Source organism: Neodiprion lecontei, chromosome 3 (assembly GCF_021901455.1).
Source record: "Neodiprion lecontei isolate iyNeoLeco1 chromosome 3, iyNeoLeco1.1, whole genome shotgun sequence".
NCBI classification, from domain to species: domain Eukaryota; kingdom Metazoa; phylum Arthropoda; class Insecta; order Hymenoptera; family Diprionidae; genus Neodiprion; species Neodiprion lecontei.
Window position 1 is genome coordinate 24,278,933 of NC_060262.1, and position 22,783 is coordinate 24,301,715.

The 22,783-nt window shown below is 40.1% G+C and overlaps 1 protein-coding gene across 2 annotated transcripts in view; it reads left to right on the plus strand.

Annotated features, from left to right (window-relative positions):
- Positions 1-22,783, plus strand: part of LOC107225916 (TWiK family of potassium channels protein 18-like) — a 261,304-nt gene that overhangs the window by 43,020 nt on the left and 195,501 nt on the right. For both annotated transcript variants that reach the window (XM_046733944.1, XM_046733943.1), the window contains exon 2: positions 2,603-2,642. The gene's annotated coding sequence lies outside the window, so the exon portion shown is untranslated. The remainder of the gene's footprint in view (positions 1-2,602; positions 2,643-22,783) is intronic.

A 22,783-nucleotide genomic window follows, 5' to 3' on the forward strand; every position in this document is an offset into this window, starting at 1 on the left:
CAACGGTGTCGCAACTCGTTTTAAATTTCAATACGCTGCATAGCGAATAACATCCTGCATTGGTGAAAAAAAATGAAAACTGAAAACTGAAACAAACCGGAAGGAAGAGAGAATAACAAAAAAACAATTCAGTGCACATCGTCCATCGCCAGTGATTCAGCGTTATCGACAATATTCGGTGGAAAAATTGCCAGCAGTATTCGAACAACGTGCCAAGCGATAAACGGATCAATGGGTGATTTTCGTCTACATCGAGATCACTAGTTCGTATTTAAAAGTTTGATACAGTCTGTTGGTTATTATAATTGAATGTCGAATTCGCGGCGAACAATCACCCGCAATTTTTATCAAGATAAAAATTAACGAACAAAAAAAAAAAGGAAAAAAATCCAAGCAGAAGTAATTTTGAAAGTAGAATTAACATGCAAGTCCCAAACGAGAGAAAATTGTTGTTTTTTATTTTGTTTCCTTGAGGTGAATTTTATTATTGTATTTGCAACTTCAGCGTTACGATATTCCGACAGCCAAAATTACTGTAGCTGTAATTTGAATCGATGGTTATTTATGTCATCACGCGGCGAATACATTCGCTGACCTTTGATATGATTCGACTCACGGTATACAAGAAATATAGATCTCTTTACTTATGTGGATATTGCAAATCTGCGTAGTGAAAAAAACCTTTTTTACCTCCATGGTACCCACGATACTTATGTTACAAAAATAAATGTTAATTTGCAATTTTTTTTATCAATCCAAGTACAAAGAAGAGTACTTTTTAATCCTAGGACGTAAAAATACTTGTTTTTTGTACTCTCGCAAAAACGGTTACTTTACGTAGGGAACGCGGCCAAAAAAAGACACGTAAGCCAAACTTATGTTATGTAAAACGAATATTTCCGTCATGAAAATTACATGCCCTTTGGCTCGACAAAATCCTCAATGCTACCCAGTATTCACGTACGTAAAAAGTTTTTTACCCTTAGAGTTGTATAAAACATTTTTAACGGAATACAGGGGAATTCAAACCGGTATTCAAACCGACTCAATTCTGCTAACAGCGAGTATAAATACCAGCACTTTTTTTCTGCGGAGTAACGTTCGTGAAACGCTTTCTTAATTTTATCTCAGTAATATCGTTTACCCGACAGATCATTTTCTTTGAGAATATATTCTATGTCACTTGATTTCTGAAATTATAATACAGCTGGATGAAAATATTTGATGTGAATCAATGGATTTGTCGGGTCAATGCGTTTTTGCACATTACATCTAAAACTAGACAGTGTACAATCCCCTGAAAACATTATGATCAGGATTTATTTCAGATAAATTCATTTTATATTGATCGAGTTATTCATATTCTAGCCTCTCATACTTTTTTTATTCAATTTTATTCTATATTAATTGCAGTTCGTCTCAAAGGAACAATGCCGAAGGAACCGAACCGTTGACTTGGAATGCAATTCATTTGGTATTCACGATTCAATTTACAAGCGACATTGAAAGGGCGATCGGAGTTGAAGAATCGGTTCTTGAGTCAAAGATTTCAGAAATTGTGGAAGAAATTAATGTTTGAAAAGCCCGGAACCGCTCGACGATAATTGATCTTTCCACATTTTGTTTAAGTTGTTTTCGCCGCATAAAATTGTTAGACATTCCCGAGTGGAGTCGTAATTGAGAGTAATTTGGACACGCCTCTACTCAGCATTGTATTTTCCTCACGGGTCTGCGCTGAAAGAGTAACTCGGAATTCTGGTTACACCGTGAAGATTTTAGGGATCCACTTGTACGTTTTTCGCACATTTATTATACCACCTTGTACATCTCACGGATGGATTAATTGAGATAAGAAATGAGTCTCAGGTATAATACGTACGACGAGAATCGGATGCGGCTTACAACAAGCCCCGATATAAGCTGCTCGATCAAGTTTTTTCCCTGAATTGCAAGGAACCTATAAATCGTCGCATGGGATAAATGGAATAGAGAAAAAATAAATTTATATACAGGAGAAAGCTTTATACGTTTCGCCATTCGTGTTTTCTATGAAGTTCGAGTGAGTCTGCGAATGCGCATGCGCGGAGTACTGAAAATACCACTTTCAAGTCCTAGGAGTGAAAAGTAGTCTTTTTAGTACTGCGCGCATGCGCTGTCGCTAACAAATGTGACGTTACACGACCCTGACCTCAATTTTGTGCTTCGTGAAAAAACGCGTAACGTACTCTTGTCGTATAAAGAATCGTGTGCAAAAAGGAGGCAGCGGTCTTTTCGCCTCGCGGATTTGCAACATTCACCTTCATCTCGTACGCGTGTTCACCCACGACTCATATTGCAAACTTCCGCTCAGCCTGAAAAGACCGAGTTTGCCTTCTTTTTACACAATATACTATTTCGCTATTCTCGCACCTTCGCAGATCCGGTGATCATATTTTTTTTCACTCTGGATTAGGAATAAGTATTTATCACGCCCCAAGGCGATTCAACTCTACGGGTGCACGCCGGTCGAGAATACGGAATTCAACACGGATTCACGAATATTGCTCTTGCTTCACTGATTCTGAGTGCTTTTTTAACAAGAAAATTTTTCACCTTTTTTCAGATTTTCAATCTCCGGGCCGTGCACGAGAAACGTGAGATACGTAAGTCCTTCTTATTGTCCTTCAACATTTCAATTTTATTCATCTACAAATCTTTACCCATATTTTGATTGTTGTCGTCTTTTTTGACTACTGCGGGAGTAAATATTGCTGAACTTTGGCGTACGCCTGCCTTCAAAAGACCTCACGTAAATTCAAGTGACTTTAAGTGACTTCACAGCTATGTCCCAGGACTTCTTTCACGGTTTAATGACCTCCCTCATTAAAAACTTGATATTTTCAACCGATCACGAGCACAGGTCAATTCCATAATTTGGAAGGAGAAACTTTTGTTCACCATAGTCGGCGCCTTCGGAAAAGCACTATTCAAATATGTTCATCGATGATAACACCACCAGTTATACGTGAACGCCTGTCACAGTGACCATTTCGAATGTTTTTCTCAAGATTACGACCATTGAAACAGCCAAGAGTACAACCCCAATCACTTATACAGCCAAACGATGATTCGAATGCACCACAAATCGTTTCTTCCGTTCTTCATGACGGTTCTCAACTGTAACTTTTCGTCAATCAAAGCGGTTGCTGGTTTCACGTCATGCGCCGTAGATCCTACTCGGTAAATAAACATGACACTGCCTCCGAATACCCTAAATCTATTAAATCCCGAACGAAGGGTATGGATGCGCGGGTTAAGCACGAGGATGGACGTGCGGCCCGGTATTGGGTCAATAATTCGAAAAGCTAGCGGGCTCAATCTAAACCTTCGCCAGTCTACGGTTCTACCTCATCGGAGTTTAGCCCCCAACGTTTGTCCACGGGCGTGGGTACGTATATTTGGTCGGTTTCCTCGCGTGATATGGAATCTGCAAATCCACCTTTATTGCGCTAATTTCCGGCTGATTATATCCGAAACAACGAACGTTACACCATCGGCCGTTTTGCCGCGTTATATCCGCTCGATAAAACTGCACTGGAGCTCTGCCAATGACTCGAAGTCACGTATTCATCGAGCGCGTGTGTGAGCCGCGTCTGAATTGGCAGTCAGAACGGTATCGAAAAGTATGAAAGTTCGCCCCATTCGTCAGCAAAAATCTCCTCCACCATTTTTCGATACGGCTTCTGCAGCCGCGTTATTCACCGTTGGCCTGCAACGCGGCGGGCTCTTCCAGTCGACGGAATAATTCAAGCCCCCAAAATGTATGACTATATGACTTCCTGCGGGCTGAAAGGGGTCGCGATTGTTACAATTTCCGGCCGCCTTTCGGAGATCACCAATCGATGAACCGACCGTTCGGTTCTACCCGATCTTCTGCCTACCTGCCGACCCCCGATACTCGGATACCGGAGGGAACGAACTCGTGTGTGTCGATGTGTTCCTGAAATTCTAGGAATCCGCAGACGAGGGGGTGGGGTTGAAATTCCGAATTTGAAAAGTTCCGAAAGCGCCAAATTCCGAATATTTGCTGGCGAAACTTGAGGTAAAGAAATCAAACTTTGACGAAACATCAAAGTTTCGAATGGACCGAAATCCGACGCTCAAACTTCCGAAAGGGCAAAGTTCCGTAAGGACAAAGTGCCGGAAGGGTATAACTCCGACAAGTTAAAGTTCCGACAGTGCGAAAATGAGAAAACCTAAAAATCTGACGCATCTAAATTTTGAATGATCGAAGATTTTCAGTTCCGTGAATTTCTAGCTTGGTGAAAATTCATCACTTGGAGCTTTCGTTGTTTTGGATTTTCGATATTTTACGTTCGGAATTTTGATCATTCCGATTTTCAGTTTTTTTTATTTCTTACACCCACTCGTGGAGCAAACTACGCTGTGTGGATATATTTTGACTCATGGAATTTAATTTTATCGAAACTCTATTTTTCGGAATTTTGCATCTTGGAACTTGGAGCCGTCGGGTTTCCGAACATTCGGAACATTGTTGTATCCTATTAGTTTGATTTCTTTACTTCAAGTTTCGTCGCCAAACGATTAAAATTTAAGCACTTTCATAACTTTTTAAATGGGGAACTTAAACCCCGCTCTCAGACGAGGAATCGGGAATGAAACCCGAGAACGGATTGTGGAGGGACAAAGGACTCTGGGGGCTAAAGGGATAATGATATTAGTACAGGGATGGATAATGTGAACTCCGCTCAAACTACAATTGTATCGGACAAATCTGACGTTTGTATCAACAGCATTGTTTTACCTTCGAAATTAACCGACTTGACCCGGGATTTGCTTTACCGCAAGTAACGTAAACCTCGAGAAGATTCTGGATTTTGCACTGGAACGTAGAGTATCAGGGTTGTGAATCAAGGATCGTGAAGCAAAGGCCTGCAAAGTGTAACTGAAACAAACCAGATCGAAAGAAATTTGAAAACTGAACGAGCTCTGAGCTTTTTGTAAAATTCGGCAATCAACTCGAGCAGATAGGCAACTAAAGCTGGATTTTTAATATGCTCGGAAAAAATGATTCGCTGGATCAGATAATTTTAGTGTTAAATTTTTTACAAGTTTAACTCTTTCGTTGAATCGGATGACGTTTTTTAACAGAGAAAAAAAAATTTCGTCATATTTGATCAGCATATCTGATTAAGTCAACAGATTATTTCTGCCTGATTATATAAGAGGACTCGAACTTACGATTGAAAAAGAAATACGTTATTGTTATTGAATACAATTATCCACAGACCGGAAAATTAAATTAATTATACACTCTTTGGGTTGATTAAACGCTGGAACAATCGAATCTCAGCAACTTACTTTTGCGTGCTGTGTACTTTTGGTATTGTATAAAACGTAATTCTCTATTCTTCTTATGTGGCAAAACTCACGACTGACTTGTGCCAGTTTCCTGAAGAATTTTGTGCATTCGTTACCTCAACTTTGTAATTTTTTGTTGGAATTCATTCACTTTCTTCTCCAACGATTAAAACTTATACTTCAAAACTTTGAACGATGTATAATACCACAGGGTACAGAAAGGAATTCGTTGAACTTTTCGACAAGCTGTTTTAATCCAATTAATAGTGGTGGATTGAAACGCGAACGTCTTGAATCCGGAGAAAAGTTGGAGGGCGGTAAAAATTGTCAAGAATATCATCTCGTTTACTGAATTAAGAATACCGCTTGACAAAATTTGATCACTTTTTTCAAATAATATTCTTCGGAAAGTTGTTGATAATCGTTTCGATGTTTCAGGCTGATGGAAATATTTCTCAAACTACGGTATCAAAAATCGTTTCCGACACGGTGAAAATATTTCGCCGAATCGAAAAATTTTTACGTCACTAAAGAGAAAGCAAAAATCTTCACCCCAGCAGGAAATGTTTACTTACGAAAGTCTAGCTGTTGCAAAAAAATTCTTTCGGGGTGTATATATCAAGAGTTGAATTTTCTGGTTCAGCGAATTGTTTGTTTCCGGAAACAAATTTTGAGTGCAAAAGTCTTTTTTGTGGCAGTTGAGAAATAGTGCCGGACATAAAAGAGCCCGCACGCACCTCGTGAAACATGCCTGCAGAGCTCGCCCTAGGAACAGCAATGCAAAATTAAAGCGTGTCGGTGTAATGGAGTTTCATCATTTAAAATTCCACGTCCCTTTTTACTTCGGGAAGGTACGGCGAGGGTCAACGAAATTTGCTCATTCTCCGCCGTCTACCCTGTTACAGTTTCCGCTGGCTCCTCAACGCTCTCGACTAACGCAAACGGCAGTTCGCTCAGCCTTTTTTTGTTACCGACCCTTTCCGGGATCCGTCATTCGCAACTGTTGTTAACCCTCCCCAATTTCTCTTAAATGTCTTTGGGAAAGTGAAAAGTAGGAAAGCACATTATGCGGATATGATAACATTCTATTTTAATTAGCCACTAACGCTGGTACCGTAAAAATAAATCCAGAACATGCTGAAGACCCTCTAAAACTCCGTACTGCATTTGCATTTCAGGGAAAACCTGGAAAACCTAGAAAACTCAGGGAATTTACTACAGCATGGAAAAGTTGGGAAGTATCGAAAATAAGACTGGAATTTTTAATCTGTCGAAGAAATAAACTCGTTATTGTACAGAGTTCTATTGATCTTGAGAAATTACACTTGAAATTTTGTTTCGTCGCACCATTTCACAAATTCTATACATATATATTACTCAATACCAAACCTTCTTTCGTTTTTTTCTTGTAGAAAATCGCAGGCTGTTGTTTGTAATTGATGATTAGACAGTAAGATGGTTACTAGGCAATATTAAAGATATTAGTATCAGAGCGTGAAAAAATTGTCATTAATCAGCAACGTATTTTTTAAAAGGTTACTACTTTACTAGAAAAATGCTACCTTCAGGCTAAAATACCTGGAAAAGTCAGGGAATTTCAGATTCTAAAAAACTTACGAACCCTGCATTTAAAAATTTCTTTTTTGCGTATAAACATTGAAACAACAGAACATTTTTTTCATTTCATGTTTCGTACGTCACTCAGCAGTATGAACACATCGAGTTTCAAATATTTCAAGCAAACATGTTCCGTTTTCGTCGAAACATCGGTTGTAGGGAAAAATTCGAAAGATGAAATTTTTCGCCAACACTTCGCGCGATTTTCCATTTCTATTTTCTTTTATTTATTTTCACGTTTCCGAACACGTGAATGTATATGTATATCTATAGATATGCCCCTGGAATGGGATCTAAAAGCGTACAAAACCGTGAATGTCTCCTCATAACCCAATACGGGAGAGGAGCAGCAGCTTTATCGAGTCGCTTGCGAACGGAACGGTTGAAAATTGAAATAGAATATACGGGGATGAATGGCGTGTAGTGCAAGGAACTCCGAGGAGCAGGAACGAGCACCGAATCGGGAACGGGTTCCGATTCCCGTAGGGGTTCAGCTACTTTCGGAGGCTGCCGTTAAACCGATGCTGATTGAATCAACTGTTGCAGATGTGGCGAAACGTCCTTTAGACGAAACACTTTCACCCTCGGTAAAAAGTTCCGTCTCGAAACGTTTCGTACAGGAAATCCATACTAGCTTATTCGAAGGTGTAATTTTTTATTCCTGTCAACAGCTGTAAGTGCAAAACGAATTTGAATGGTAAATTTGGTACATTCAAATTGGCAAAATTGCGTCTGAGTTGTTTTTTTTTCTTTTTTTTTTGCCTAAAATTGTTACTTTTTCCAAATAAAGGTAACGGGGTGGGAAGTTTCGGGACTGATCCTTTCAGGACAGCTGATTTTTTCCGCCTGTTTCATTTCGTACTCAGCCCTTCAACGCGGCCTTCAACTTTGCCAGAATTCATTCCCAGCTACCTTTAACCCTCCGCAAATTTATACTTTACACTTTACCTTCTCAACCCCTTATCCCTTGCCCTTTATCTCTTGCTCTTTATCCTTTAGCCTTTATCTTTTATCCTTTATGCTTTCCTGGTACTTCGGGTGTGAAAATAAGCACCGGGGGGCGGGAGAACTTTCGTTGACAACCCTCCCACAAGGCTTTTGCGAGAGCCACGATGAAATTTTCTCACAGTTAGGGAATTTCGCCGGATACACTGCCGTTAGAAATTGACTCTTACGCCGCATATCGCTCATCTCCGCCGTGCGCATTGAAATTCAACTATTCTAACTAAAATGAGCCAATATTATCGGAATTTTAACGGAAGCTCGTAGTGCGCTGGATGAAATTTCACTCCGAGCTTGATTGGCCGGCTTACAATTAGCCACAGTTGATTGGGAGTATCATACGGTTATCCGCAATGTTGTCGATACGAACCGTTTTAATTACTGCTCAAATTATTTTAGCCGTGTACAACCTGCGGGGAGTGTGCAAGCTCGTCGATCTGAGTCACCCGTAGCTGCTAAAGAGGTAACATGCCGATAACCTTGCTCAGAAATTACGAACTGTTGTTGCAACCCTCGCCGCATAGGCACCGAGCTAATATCAGCCAGCTCAAGCGTCACCGTTGGATTAAATTAATTGAATATTCATGTGGGTTTTGCATTCACTTTTGAAGAAGGAGGCCGATGTGCGGAGCTTTAAGTGAAACGTGCCACGTTTTTCCGCGTTAGAATGTGTTTCGGAATTAGATAATTGATAAAAACGCAACTTGGTCTTGTCCCATTAATTACAATACGCCGGTTAATCGTGGCTTGGATGCTCCTTGAATCGCGAGTCCTACATTGGCGCCGTGTATCTATTCCAATGATAGGAAGCCACCGAGCCCCAGTTCTGAAATTTATCGTCCGCTCACGTGACCTCGATTTTCGGTCAAAATTAATGCCTCTCTGGCATTGGCCATGAATGTGTGAAAGAGGCTCTCAGAAGCTCATTGAAAAAAGCTTTTATAGAACCGATTCATCCAACCAGTCAATCGATTTATCATTCTCCCGATAAATGGAGAATTTTCTCTTCTCTCTGAAATCAAGGCGTCTCCTATCTCTCCCAGGACGTTCCTTTCTAAACTCTGCCGGCATTGCACTGCCTCGTTCGGTAAATTTTTGGTGAAAAATGAAATAAAACTTCTCGTGTTTTACGAGATACTAGAGCTTCATGTCAAGCAAGCTTGAAGTGAGTTTCAAATAAGGGTAGATATTCGGTTCCAAAAGTGTCAAGTTTTTCAGCATCGCGAGAGAGGAAAGCAGTGATGTGCGAATGAAACCTCATTACTACAGCGTTAGAGTTTATAGTTCTCTGAAAAAATAAGCCTCAGTTAGATGTACAAGCAGGTGATATTTTGATTCGAACTTGTTTTATACGGAATTGGCGTTGCACTTTCGTAAGAAGACAAAATCTTTGTATTGTGTTCATATTACACAGGATTTTTTTTTTCAGAGTATTCAGCGACCCTGACATTGAGATCAGACTATAATTATTGACTTTTAATAGAACAAGAATCGAGTCATTTAGTTGTAAAAATGCCACGGGCACATTTCAATCGCAGCCAGTGTTAGTTCCCGTCGATCGGCAAGCTGTAATTAAAAGAGATATTACGGTGCTCGGTGAATCATTATTTGTCAAAGTTAAACTCATCTGCATCCCCGTGAACAGAAGAGGATTTCGCAGGAGCAGTATTTGCGAGTTTGCAAAAATATGATGTGCGCCGGCGTATCAATACCAATGCATACAATACCCCTCCGAATGTTCCCTTGAAGGGACAAAAGTGACATGGACACGGAGTGATGATTTAAAATTTTAAAACTCCCTACTGCACGTGCGTTTTCCCCCCAAGTATGAGTTCCACTCTGGAATATTGTTTTTTTTTCTCTCGTGTCAGTGACAATCAATAACCGAATCGACAGACGAAAAGAGAACTCGAAATTACCGCGCTTCGGTGCAGAACGACGCGGAATAACGTCACCGGCTTTTATGTTTGCAAATCAATGGCGTGGCGTTACGTATTACGGTCAATGTTTCGCAGCGGCGTATGAAAATTTGAAATAATCACTTCTGAAGGACCATTAAAGCCAATCGATGTCAGCGTTGGAACCCATGTCAAAAGAATGTAGGCGGGGCTGGCCTTTCCTCCATTTCACGAGGTGAACAAACCTTCTCATCTAGCTTTCGCTTCGATCACCGACGTTTGAACCTTCACCTTAATTTCCAGACACACCGTGGTTCATCCGTTTTCAAGATTCGGGAAGTTCGTTGCTCCCTTTTAATCGTTCATTTCCAACCACGTTTATTACGATTTCCCGTGATCTTCGGTTCGCCGTCTGAAATTTTTCCTCGACTTACACTCGACGTGTGAAGCGCATGGATACAAGTGAATCTTGTCAAAAGTCATCGCGCGGAAAGCTCGCGGTAAGAAGTATGCTTGCAGCAGACAGACGCGGGGTTCAACTTCCCGTCACTTTACTCTCTTCAAAAGCTACCATCGGCGACAGTCCTGCGATTCAAAAGTCACTCGTGCAAGGATATTGGGAACTAGTCGTTCTCGAGAGGATCTGTAGGTCGAGAGGATGTAGACTAGAGTAAGCTAGGAGTGGAAAATATACGTCGGGGCGAAAGCAATTTCTTTCTACAATTGTGTTGTATCAGTTGCTACCAACGTCGTGGAGACTCCAGGTGAGCGTATAACCGTTACTTGTATGCAAACCCGCGCGTAATTTTTCCACGAAGTTGAAAAATAAGAACCGGGAATATTTATAGAATTTCATATTTCCCGTAGTCCGCGGATTTGAATGCTTATTCCGATTCCAGGCGTAGGTACTCATTGTGCGCAAGCGGGAGATTTTACAAGTTTCAGAGTGACGGGTGCTTCTTAGGCAGGATCTCGCGAAGCAAAGTGCCTGTTGTATTTTCAACCGTGAAAAACGTGGCTTCGAAAATAAAATAAAAATCTCTCGTTTCCGGGAAACATGTTTCACTACTCACACGGCCCTTTTTCACTTTTTCCAAATATATTACGGGGCATGCTAATTTCCACCATAAAAGCGTTCTCAAGGATATTCAAAAATTGCTCGGTACTCTTCAGGATCTGGAACCACCGTGCCGAGAACGGGGAAACGTATGAAATAAGTAGACGAGATTCTAAGGATACGATCGTTGGTAGTTCCGTCACAAGCACCAGCTGCGTATGACGTCCCGTCAATGCGACACAGAGAAGCTTCAAGCACCATTCCCAATCTTCGGATCCTCCGATCGAGGACGTTCTACAGACTTCGATTGAGGCTGTCGCGTGATTTATATCGGGGCCATAACGCAGCTACAAGTGGTCCAAGTAATCGCGTTAAGATTGGTCGTCAGGGTAAGCCGGCTTTTAATCGATTAGAAATAGATCGTGTAGTGGAATGACGACGTTATAGAATTTTGCCGTCAAGGCAAGAAAGTCATTACGCGTCGAGATTTCCATCGCAGATGCGAAACCGAATGACAGATAGATTTCGCGGGTAGTAAAGCGGGAAATCCGACACGGTAATGACCTGGCACGTTTTGTTGGCAACGTCATATTTTACGGCTAGCTGATTTGTCCAACATGGCTAAAAACATACCGAGCTAGTTGGAAACGCAAGCACAGGATGAGGTCTCCGGTAGATGGAAACTTTTAAGGAATGACAGGTCAATCCCGTTCTCACTCGTTTCAACAAAAAGTAGGGTATTGGACTCGGGTGTTTGACACGGTGGCAAATTTAGGGATGCGACAAGACCCCGGCGTTAGTAGGTGAGAATATTTATCAAGTATCACGCCTATCCCTCACTCAGAGAGCATGTAAATATTACATCACGATCCCCGGACAAGATGGGACATCTATAAAAAATGAGTTTTGAGGTTATTCACTTGACTGAACCGCAGGGGATAGCGTAGTGCGTAGTGTCATATGAGTCACGGGAGAGAGAGAGAGAGAGAGGGAGAGAGAGAGAGAAAGAGAAAGACAGATTCCTCTCCCGCCCACACGTACCTCGGTTGAACCTCTTTTTTTACCCATCAAATTTCCAGCTCGACCTTCTTTTCCGCACGGTTCAGCTGGTCTCGTTACTTTAAAGGAACTCGTATCAAGAGACGGTCGTTCTTCTTACTTTCCTCGCCTTTTTCTTGACCATCTACAACGTTTCGCGGCATCGTTTCACATGTGAAGCTTTCTGTATTGCTGCACAACAGATCGTTCAATTTGATGTCAACCGAATGACCGTAGCCCGTTAAGCTGCTTCCAATTGGCGAATCGTCATTAATTTAGCGATGAGTGGATCGAGCTTTTTCCACAACCATCTTCAGTCTCTCACGTTCGTGATCACATATCCAGTATCGAGACAAAAAATTAATTAAATTGAACTCTAGGATCGCACGCTGCGGTACAAGCCAAGACGGCGAGAACGGTTCGTTGAACCTCCTGAGAAGTCGGAGGAAAATTCTTTTCATCGTAAATAAAACTGAAGAAAGAGGGGGCGAGAGAGAGAGAGAGAGAGAGAGATAGAAAGGGAGAAAAATAAGGAATTTCAACCTGTCGCAGCGGGAGCTGTGCAGGCTATCTCGCTCATGAAATTAGTTCAAAATACGAGCCGCATTCCAAGAATATCTTCGTAGAAAACATCTCTAGTACGCGAGCATTATCTCTCTCATAATTTCACCGGTGGCTTACATAAGCTTACGCCTCTCCCTTCCTTTCCTCCATCCCGTTGCCTTGCCGAGCCAGCATCCCACCCTGCTAAACGTCCCTTCATAAACTTACAGTCAAGGGTTAAGTCTTAACTATCCCCCCGGCCCCTGGGCATCCTTGCTGTACCTTCTTGCTGCACATTTTCTTCTTCATATTCAAAGTATACAGGTAGATACGAGATTATACCGTCTCGTGGAAATGACACTTATGCGGTGACAAAGTGCAGCTCGAGGTGTATTACACATATATTGCAGTGAACTATTCCTCGTACTCCGTGAAAACCTCGAAGATAATCCTTCGTTAGCGTGCCGATGTTCCATAAAACTTTCAGTCATACCGAGAGGAAACAGTGAAACTGAACACACCAAGTGACCGATTACCGCATATGCGTAAAATAATTGAGATTCATTGGTCGGTTCAATCCTACCACGGAAATATTTTCATCTGCTAGACAGGGTAACTTACTCGAAACGGGGGATGAAATGTTAATCGAATTGAAATCAGGTTATCACGGTGACTCTAGCAGTCATCACTCATCAATCGGTCAACTATAAGAATTGGCCTGGCTTTTCCAAATCACCCTAACAATTAATTATTGAGCCTTGCTCAATCTAAGATAATTCACATCACCCACGTAACTTCCATACCGAGTTTGACCAATCTGCATGAAAATTTGACAAAATTACGCATGTAGCACGCAGTTGGAAGCTTAACCTGCCAAGTTTCGCCGTTTCTTATTGTTATGCCCAAATCTCACTCTATACAGTCAATTACTTTTTCAGGATGTCACGGGTTTCCTGATTTCGCAAAGAATTTAACTACACAACATGATAAAGCGGATGCTACATCGGCTAACCATGCGAATTTGAGCACCTTGGGTAAATTTAGCGCCTGAATAGTCGCTACGTTTTATCAGGAGAGATTGATATTAGCTGGTAAACGATGTAAGTGCCTGTTATCCATGAAATTCTCGTTTATAGAATATGTCTTCTGTACGTACTGCACCGTCGAAGAGGAAGGCGTTTTATTGGGCAATCAATTGGCTGCAGGCGTCGTCTATCGAACGTGTTATATTTTACGTTTCACGCGAATCGCACGGCAGCTGAGTGCAGCACATGCGTCCAATGTCATCTCCGCGCAAAGTTGGCGTCAACCGCAAGAGCGTGTCGGTCTTTAAATTATATGAATAAATTATCCAAACGTGAGACAAAAATATATACCAAATAAAACAGTCATAAGCCTTACAAAACGTTTCGATTTTCTGTTTTAGAACGAAAATTAGTCATTAAAAGTGCACTTTCAATAGTTTTGAAATAAAAATTGCACCTTCGTTGCCTTCTGCAACGTAAATAGATTGGTAACATTTTGGAAAGTCTACGGGTAATCATGTTCGCACCACTTATTCCCTCTCGCTCATTGGCGAAAACTCACCACACGGAGTAAAAGGATTACTTGCGTCGTCTTCGTTTCATTCAACTAAACGCTATGGTCAAATGCAGCCAGCAAAATGCTTACTTAATTCAACAAAATACTTTTGTCGAACGAAATACTTCTGACGACTTAATACAGAATTGGATCCAGCAATCAATGAGGAGGGAAGAATAATTTTTAACCTCGCATTCGATGTTTTACTATTTCAATTGCACAGGATTTATCATGCCGTATTCTCATCATCCACTGACATTCAACTAGTCAAAATTCTGCATAACAGTGTACGAATAGATATTAATTCATTACAGCGGTGCCATTTATTAAAGTGGCTAGTAATTATCAATAGCGGCGAGTGAATGATTAGTATTGATAATAACTTTATATTACCTAATTGATTTTGTCAATTGCAGTATAACATTATCGATTAACCTCGACCATTCGTCTGTTAATGGATACTCGTGGCAACGATAACGTTGTTTACAAGTGACTTCTCGACTGCTGTTGGTCATTCGATATTTGTAGCCCATTAAACCTATCCATTTATGGTAATGGTGGCTTTTGATAGCCATATAACTACGCTCGCCATTTTCAGTAATAATACTCAGATGGCAGACTAAATGGCTAGCAATGATTATTAAGAACAGTTGTTAATCATAGGTTTCAATACAGTCGATCACTAAATATTATCGAATCTTCGATTGACGATAAACACGACTCGAGTATTTATTGTTCAGAACAGAACAAGGCAACAGGAAATCATCAGATACAGGATATTTTACGTTACAAACTACTCGAATTATACCTAAGTGAAATTTTTCTCCGCTTGAATGATTTTAGGTTGTAAATTATACCATTGAAGTTGTATTTCAATTCGTAAGTGTGAGTGTGGAAAATTCAACAGCTTCCTCGCACTTCAGTTTTAACGAAGTGTTTAGCCTCATTGACATCAGCTTAGAATAACATGTTGAATGTACAGAATATGACCATTCTGGTATGATATCGATGATAACGTAGTCAGATACGTACATCGTGTGACGAATGTGTTTCACTGTCTGACTGTCGTTTGGCATGGTTGTGAAATTTAACCCGGTGATGAGAGTGCTGTTTGGAAGACGGTATCTAAAATTAACGAGGGATCGTATAGTCGTAGGTAATGTTCCCATCAGCTTTCAGATACACATATGTACCTCGACTTACTCACCGATTGCCAAGCAAAGTATCACATTCAGCCCTGTTAGTCCTTCAATTTCTATTTATTCATTTATCATTGCATGGGTTGGAAACTTTTGTCCTACACAATGCATGCCATAAGTTTGGCAAATAATTACTCAAACACTATTCATGGATTCATGTATTCTTCGAGTCATAACTTTCAGTATGAGCATGTATTAAGCGTACAGTGCTCCGTTTTACGTAATCTATTTTTCTGTCTATCTTGAACGTTAAAACATTCTTTCTATATTTTAGACACCAAAAGCTCCGACCGAATCGGATTTGGTGTAACGTGCGCATGGACAGCTAGTTTTGTAAATACGAACGACCAAACGTAGGATCAAATACCAGCATCGAGGGGCCGTTTACTTGAGGAATTAGTTAAAAATCACTTGGAAATCAGCAATATTTCGAACATTTTCAAACGTTTAGGAACCACTCCAAGATTGGTAGAATTCAAATTACATATTTCCTAGTATTGGAAGTGCCAAGTGTGAGTGCCGAAGACTGAAAGTGATGGTGGAGTGCGTATTTACAGTTGAAAATCTCGTAACAGAGTCTCTCTTTCGATGAAATATCTTTCCGTTTCCTATCCATTTCCGTTCAAGACCCAAGGGACGTATTATCTGGAATTTTTTTGGGATACACGATACAAACGACCATTTAGACCGCAGCAAAGCAAAATTGAACCGAAGCACCAAAAGGCAAAGGTTTTGGATGCTCTTCGGCCACTGTACGTGAAACGGATCGGATGTAAACAGCATCGCACAATAAGAAATTCCAAGTCGGACAAACGAGACTCGCGTCTGTGTCACACGGTCATATTTTCACTGGAAAACGCTGCGACGGTTTCGTAACCGCGTATCTTTGCGGAGCCCTTATCGCGCAGATGTTGAGCTTCATTTTTGCCTAACTCAAACTGTTCTTCAAATTCCAGTATTTGAAATAAAATTGCTATAATTCTGCGCCAAGTCCCACCGCGAGAAATTTCTTGTTGCGATCATTCTTATATAACAGTCTCGATAATAACTTTTTTAATTTTTTACCGTAACCCAAAATCTTATTTTGAGTACTAAAAATGTAAATAAGTTTTGTAACTATTGCGATAGTTTGATTTTGGTGCGCAAATAATTTTATTTCGACGTATTATTTGCCTGAAAAAATTTATTTGCATAAAAAAAAAAAACATGTTTAATCTTGCCAAAAAATTAGTAAATTTTGTTTTGACAACTGCAGACCAAATAGTTACTCGTATCGCAATTTTTCGTGAAAATACCGGCAATATTTAATCCGTTATTGTAACGACGCACTCATTTTACTAGATTTTTCGGTAGCTGTGATCAAATGAAATTTTGCTTAGAGTTCGAACCAATTTTCATTACCAATCAAAATGTTTGCGGTCGGTGACAATTCGTGCCTACGCACGTGCTGCAGCGTCTTGGATAAAACAATTTACCTCAAAGCTTGAGATTATTCCATGAATTCTGTAAGGTTGAAAACCCTTGCATGCGAGGGCCTCATTATAAATTAAACACCGGTGCTTTTCCTGCCCTGGTTGTTATAAAGAAAACCTAGAGGATCTTTTTATACCTTTGAATTCCCGGCGAAAAGCGTCTCGGCGACTAGCCGCGAGAATTCTCCTTTCCACAGCCGTTTTTATTATACGCATCCACGTGACTTTGTCGTCCCGCCAACGAAGTTTCTTAAAAATATGCCGCACACCTTAAATTCGAACGCAAATTTCACGTGACTCGATGTTTTCTTTGTCGGATACAAAACGGAGCTGCTTTGTTGTCGACGCGAAAACGTAATCATGTCGTAATAAAGTTTGCGAAAAAACAAACCGGCGGTCTACCGACGCTCGAATGAACCTATGTAAAAATAACAGTGGGAAAATGGGGCGACTCTGTACCGAGTTTGAAAAAGCCACAGCGAACCGATATTACAGTGACGTTCTATTTGAATGTCAAATGAACTGAGCTCATACTCTCCGCACGATATACGGTCCCCTGTAAACACGTACTGCATAAATCACAACTCACCGGTCGGCTTAACCGTGACGTGAAATTTTTCGTCGTCATAGAGCAGGGAAAAAATATTCTTTATTACCACCAGACGAAAATAATTCATTTTCCAGATCACCGCTGCATATACATATAAATGCGTAATTTTGTTCATTTCTTCTCGTGCGAAGGCCGAGTTGATTTCACCCCTCTGTCAACTCGGTGAATCGAGACGACGTGTGGAAACACGGAATAACGCAGAGACGATCGGCGTGGTTCGATGTTTGAAAATTATTTGAAATTTATGTAATTGGAAATACCGTGAGAGAGAAATAAAAAAAATAAATTACATCCTGCAAGGATCGAATCTCGTTTTTTGAAATATCTGGATACGTAAGCTTCGTTGCAAATTCTAATTAACAGCGTAACATTTTTGCAACGAATTTGTTTCGCCGTTTGTTTTGGTTCTCAGATATCATGCGAAACTCGCTTTTGTTTCGTCTCTCGAATAAATAAACCATTTTTCGCCATCGTCGGATGAAAGTGAATCGTGCTAATTGGTAACGCGGTTCAATTTAGCGAAGGAGAACAAACGGGACATGCGAATTACAATCGGTAAGTACATTCAAAGGAATGTTGGCTGCGCGTAGCCGATGAGAAAATGAAAGAGCGAAGCTGCCGCAGATGGTCCGGGGATAGATTTATGGAAACAGGCCACCAGGACTTTTGCGCAGATCTATATCATATTTTTTCGTGAAAACCCGTAGAGAAATGAAATCGTAGAACGCAAAGCGTTCTATTTCGCGTCATTCACAACCGCCACACGCAAGCTTGCAGACGAAATATTAATCGGGGAAGGTCAGCCTCGAATAATTAAGTGCGGTGGATAATTTCTTATTAACAGGGTGAGACCTCGTGCAACAATAACAAGAAGAAGGATGGCTGCATTTGTATCAACCAGAGAAATTTCTAGTTCCCGTTACTGCGGAGCCATTAATTGTTTTCGTATTTTACCATAACGGAAAGATACAGTTATGGGTACAAAATGAAAATTACTTGTAAAGCCGTAACCATAAAATCCAGTACCAGTAAATATTATCTTTGACAATCGTTACTAGTACTACAGTTTTTCAAATTTGTAACTACATATATTGCTGTAATTTCATTTCTTCGCGACATTAAATTGACGTTAATGACTTATTTATTTAAAAAGATGCAGCAAGTAAACTGAACAAACAGATTCAACAACTTAGTATCGAAAAGTACGATCAATATGATAAATGTTTACTTGTAGATCATTTTCTTGTAAATTCGACGATATTTAAACCTTGAATTGTCAATGTAGCGATAACCGTTGTTTAAGAATTTTCTAGTAAATGTAACAAGTAAAATTATTTCTGGTATAAGTGATCTCAATCATTGACGGTCAAATAAACGATCTAGGAATCCTGTATAGGTGGGGCAGGGTGAGTTTGCACAACCCCGAGAAGTGACCCTTGGCCAGGGTCCGTTTCCGCCGAACACCCACCCAATTCACGCTCTGCCTTATTCACGCGTGATATTTCATTACCATTGCGCTATATCAGAAACCCTAAAGTTCCGGCAGGTCTTCCCGGTCGGATCTGCAGAGTTTGGCTCCGAAATTAGTTATTCTTTGCATTCAGGACTTTCCCCGGCTCATCTGGATAAGGCATAGAATCCTATCCCAAAATTCGAACAGTGACAGGCTCGTAGAACCGAAAATGTTCCACCTGATCATAAATTATTTTTAAGATGCTCGATGTTTCTATAAACTGACAGTTTTAAATGTCATTGATTTTGGGCGCACTTGAACATTTGACTTCGAGTGTTTTGTTCCTTGAGATATATCGTAGGTAGGAAATTATAAAATGGCAAATCTCTGTTTAATTTTGGGGTTTTTTTTTTTTTTTGAGTGTGTTGAATGGAAAGGTACAGTTTATTAAGTCTGCTTAGTCGCACTCTGCGTCACAAAAAAGGCGTGATGTTAAAAGTAAATTCGTACGTAAAGATCTTGGATTTACTACAAATTGTTCAAGTGTATCAAAGTTGACCCAAATATTCTTAGTACGGTACTGAGAATTTCAAATTATCCAAGAACCTTTGCGAACAGTGGACTGATCGTGGGCATAATTTTTCATACCTGAAATGTGAGTTTCTGATCCCGCGACGTCAAACAACACGAACTACGAGTTTTTACGGTTACAGTAATTTGAACATCGGTTCTCCAACATCGCAAAACACACCTCCTGATAATAGGTCAACATAGATCCAGGGTATTGATAACATTGATTGGGTTTCGATACAAGTGTGTGAAGACACGTATCGATATTGGTAGTTTCACAGGAATTTTTCTTGTCCGGCAATGGCGCAAACAAAATCTGTGTAATTGCATCAAGATAATGGTGGCTAGAAATAATAAAGGCAAAAGTGACAGATAAACTTTTTATCGACTTGCAGACCAACTTGGTAGAAATTTCGAAGTGAAAATACAAATTGAATAACGACGTACCCGCCTCGTGAAGTTCAGAAGCACTTTGAGCCACCTCTACGTGAAACTCACGAGAGAATCTTCTCGAAATTTCCCGTTCAGGGTGTTTCATCATTTTCTCAGGCTTTGAGGAAGCGTGCACGTATGCGTGTACTTCAGACTCCATGGCGTAGGTGTCTACCTTGAATAACGAGTTTTGAGATACAAGCGATTAGCGGCGGGTAAAAAAAATGTTAGCAGCTCGAAGTAACGCAATACTTTTTGAACTCTCGAGCTAGGTTCTGCATCGATATATCATAAAGGGCCAGGAAGTCGGTTAGCGTTGAAAAAAGGCTTGGTTTTTGCATGGTTTAGGTGAGCGAGTCTTCGTCCAGTGTTTGAGAGTCAGCAGCTATGCGAAACGAATATTTCGGATACGAAATTACCGTGGTGATGAAAAGCAGCTCGGAGCAAAGGAAAGCGGACGTATTCTTTGAGGCTTTGAATTTTCTTCTTAAGCATTTTTCATCAATAAATATCTCGGTAATAGCTGTAAAAAGAAAAAGAAAAAAAAAACCTACCCACTCGTCTCAAAGGATACCCACCCGGAGGAATAGCTGAGACGTCGCGATGCGATCCATTATTCAAGACGAGAATATTTCGTTCAATATATTTTCCCCATTTTTACTTCATTTATTTCTGTTTCCCTAAAGTTCAATTAGTGAGATATCCGAGTGCTCTGGGATTGCTGAAAGAGTCTTTCAGGCTATATATATATATATATTATATATATATGAATATATATCACGGGGTCCAAAATTATCCTCCTTCTGTACAGGTATAAGCAAGTGTAATCGAAAACAAAGTTGACCCCTTGGCTCAACTTTTCCGAGTCACTTTCCGCTCTGCAAAGAGCTCGGAACCTATACTTTGTGTAATTTCGAAATTAGACGATCTCACAAATAGACAGCAAAATTAGCTTCTTCGTACTTTTGGATAAACACGATCTCTGCAGAGGTGAAGTGCGAAGTTTGAAAATTCGTAGCTTCCCTCACCGCGTTAATAAATAACGTAACAGATACACATTTCCGGCCATCGCGTTTCTCATTCAGTCTCAGTTATTATCCACCCGTGCTTCTTTTTTTATTTTTCGGTTTTTTTTTTTTTAATTTTTGTTGCGTTTTGTTTTGTTCAAGGGTTGTCTCTGGGGCATCTGGCATTGTAATTTATTCGAACCAAACAGTCCAAACGTACAACAAAGCCGCGTACATCGCTGAGCGCGTTACTCGTTGGGTAAAAATTTACGAGACTTTCAACACCCCGGAATAACTCTGCACGAACTGACAGAAGGGAATTTTTAAATTCGCGTTAATCAGTCGGCACTGAAGGGTAAACAGCGAGGCTTGCACGAAAGGAATTCCTTCCTTGATTTGAGAAAGGAGGCAGTTTTACATTTTGTTTCCAATGCCCTTGAAAAGGATTACCAACTCACGGTCATTAATTTCGGTACCGTAATCCTGTACCGGTAAAGCATCGAATGCCTTGAAAAACGAGAGACATTTTTTTAATTCAACGGTTTAGCTGAGTAACATGTTTTGCACGGTTCAATCGATTCGCTTCAAATGTTGAAACAGTATTCTTGAATAGTTTATCTCATCTTTTCTACAATACATTTTCTTCTCAAGTCTTATTTGTTCTTCTTTAAAATGATGGTCGTTTCAAATTTGAATTCGAACTTGGGACAAAAAAAAAAAATAATTATAATCAAAGTAGTTGACAGTATAATGCAATCATTGATTCGCAGCTTAAACTAGAATAGCTGAACAGAATCGTCGAAATTGCCTCTCACACTTGCGCATATTCCTGACCAGATTTATTAAATTACGACGTTGTTACGTGCTTTAATATACTCGTTTCATCTAGTTTGAAATCGGTTCGTTTATGGCGCTAATGATTGATTGCGGCTGTAAATTTCAAAATGAAATGCGAAATACCAGCGAACGCTGAGCTCATTGAATTATTAACTGGTTAATGCTCTGTTCGATCTCGTAACCGTAGCATAAACAATGATTAATTGTTATTTTCCCACTTTTGATTCTCCGTTAATTGAATGAAACTAGGATAATTGGGTACCTACCGGAAACCTAAAACTAACCAGACGGCTGATCAAACGGATCTGTTCACGTAGAAAATCCTCCACAATGAACCGACTGACCAACGCCCAGTCCATAAAAATGTTCTTTACTCGGTATACAAGCCATTTATTGTCTTGAAAAAAAAAAAAAATAAACGGTCATTGAAACACTACGAGTCGCTTAAATGTTGCCAGCAGGGATCGATTGACTAAGTGCTGCTCAGACTGCAAGCAACAATTTCGTTTAAGTGCACACGAGGCGAGAGGGCTGTTAACACAGAGGTTACTTCACTCGAAAATTCATTACCGTTGTTACCTCACCTCTGACTCGAATTGATTTGACCGGATAATTACTGCAGCTGAACAACAAGGCTCTTGATCAGCAGCTTGAGGATTCAGCATTCGACTCTCGTCGGATCGTATATTATTTATGTAAAATTTATTATAAATATTTGTTTTTATTTTTATATATAGAGATGTTAGCAAACGAGATAGAGACACGTGTAAATACGGGGAAGGTTAAGAATTTGAGTCTATTATAGTTAAATGAGTATCACATAATCATAATTAAAATTTTGCAGGTCGAGGAATTATCACGCGTCGGAATATAAAAGTGTCTTTGATAATAACGAGAATAGTTTAAAAGGTTATAAATAAATTAAAAATCACTCATATATTTGTTTTATCTTTAGCAGCAGCTCCGTCATTGATCGGTGATATTGACAATTTTCAGATGAGGTCAACTACGTTTTTTGATGTTGGCTACGTGCTGACTCAGCGATGTGAAATGTTTTAAAACTTGCGATTATGTCGACTACGTCACTTCGTTTTATTCTTCATTAT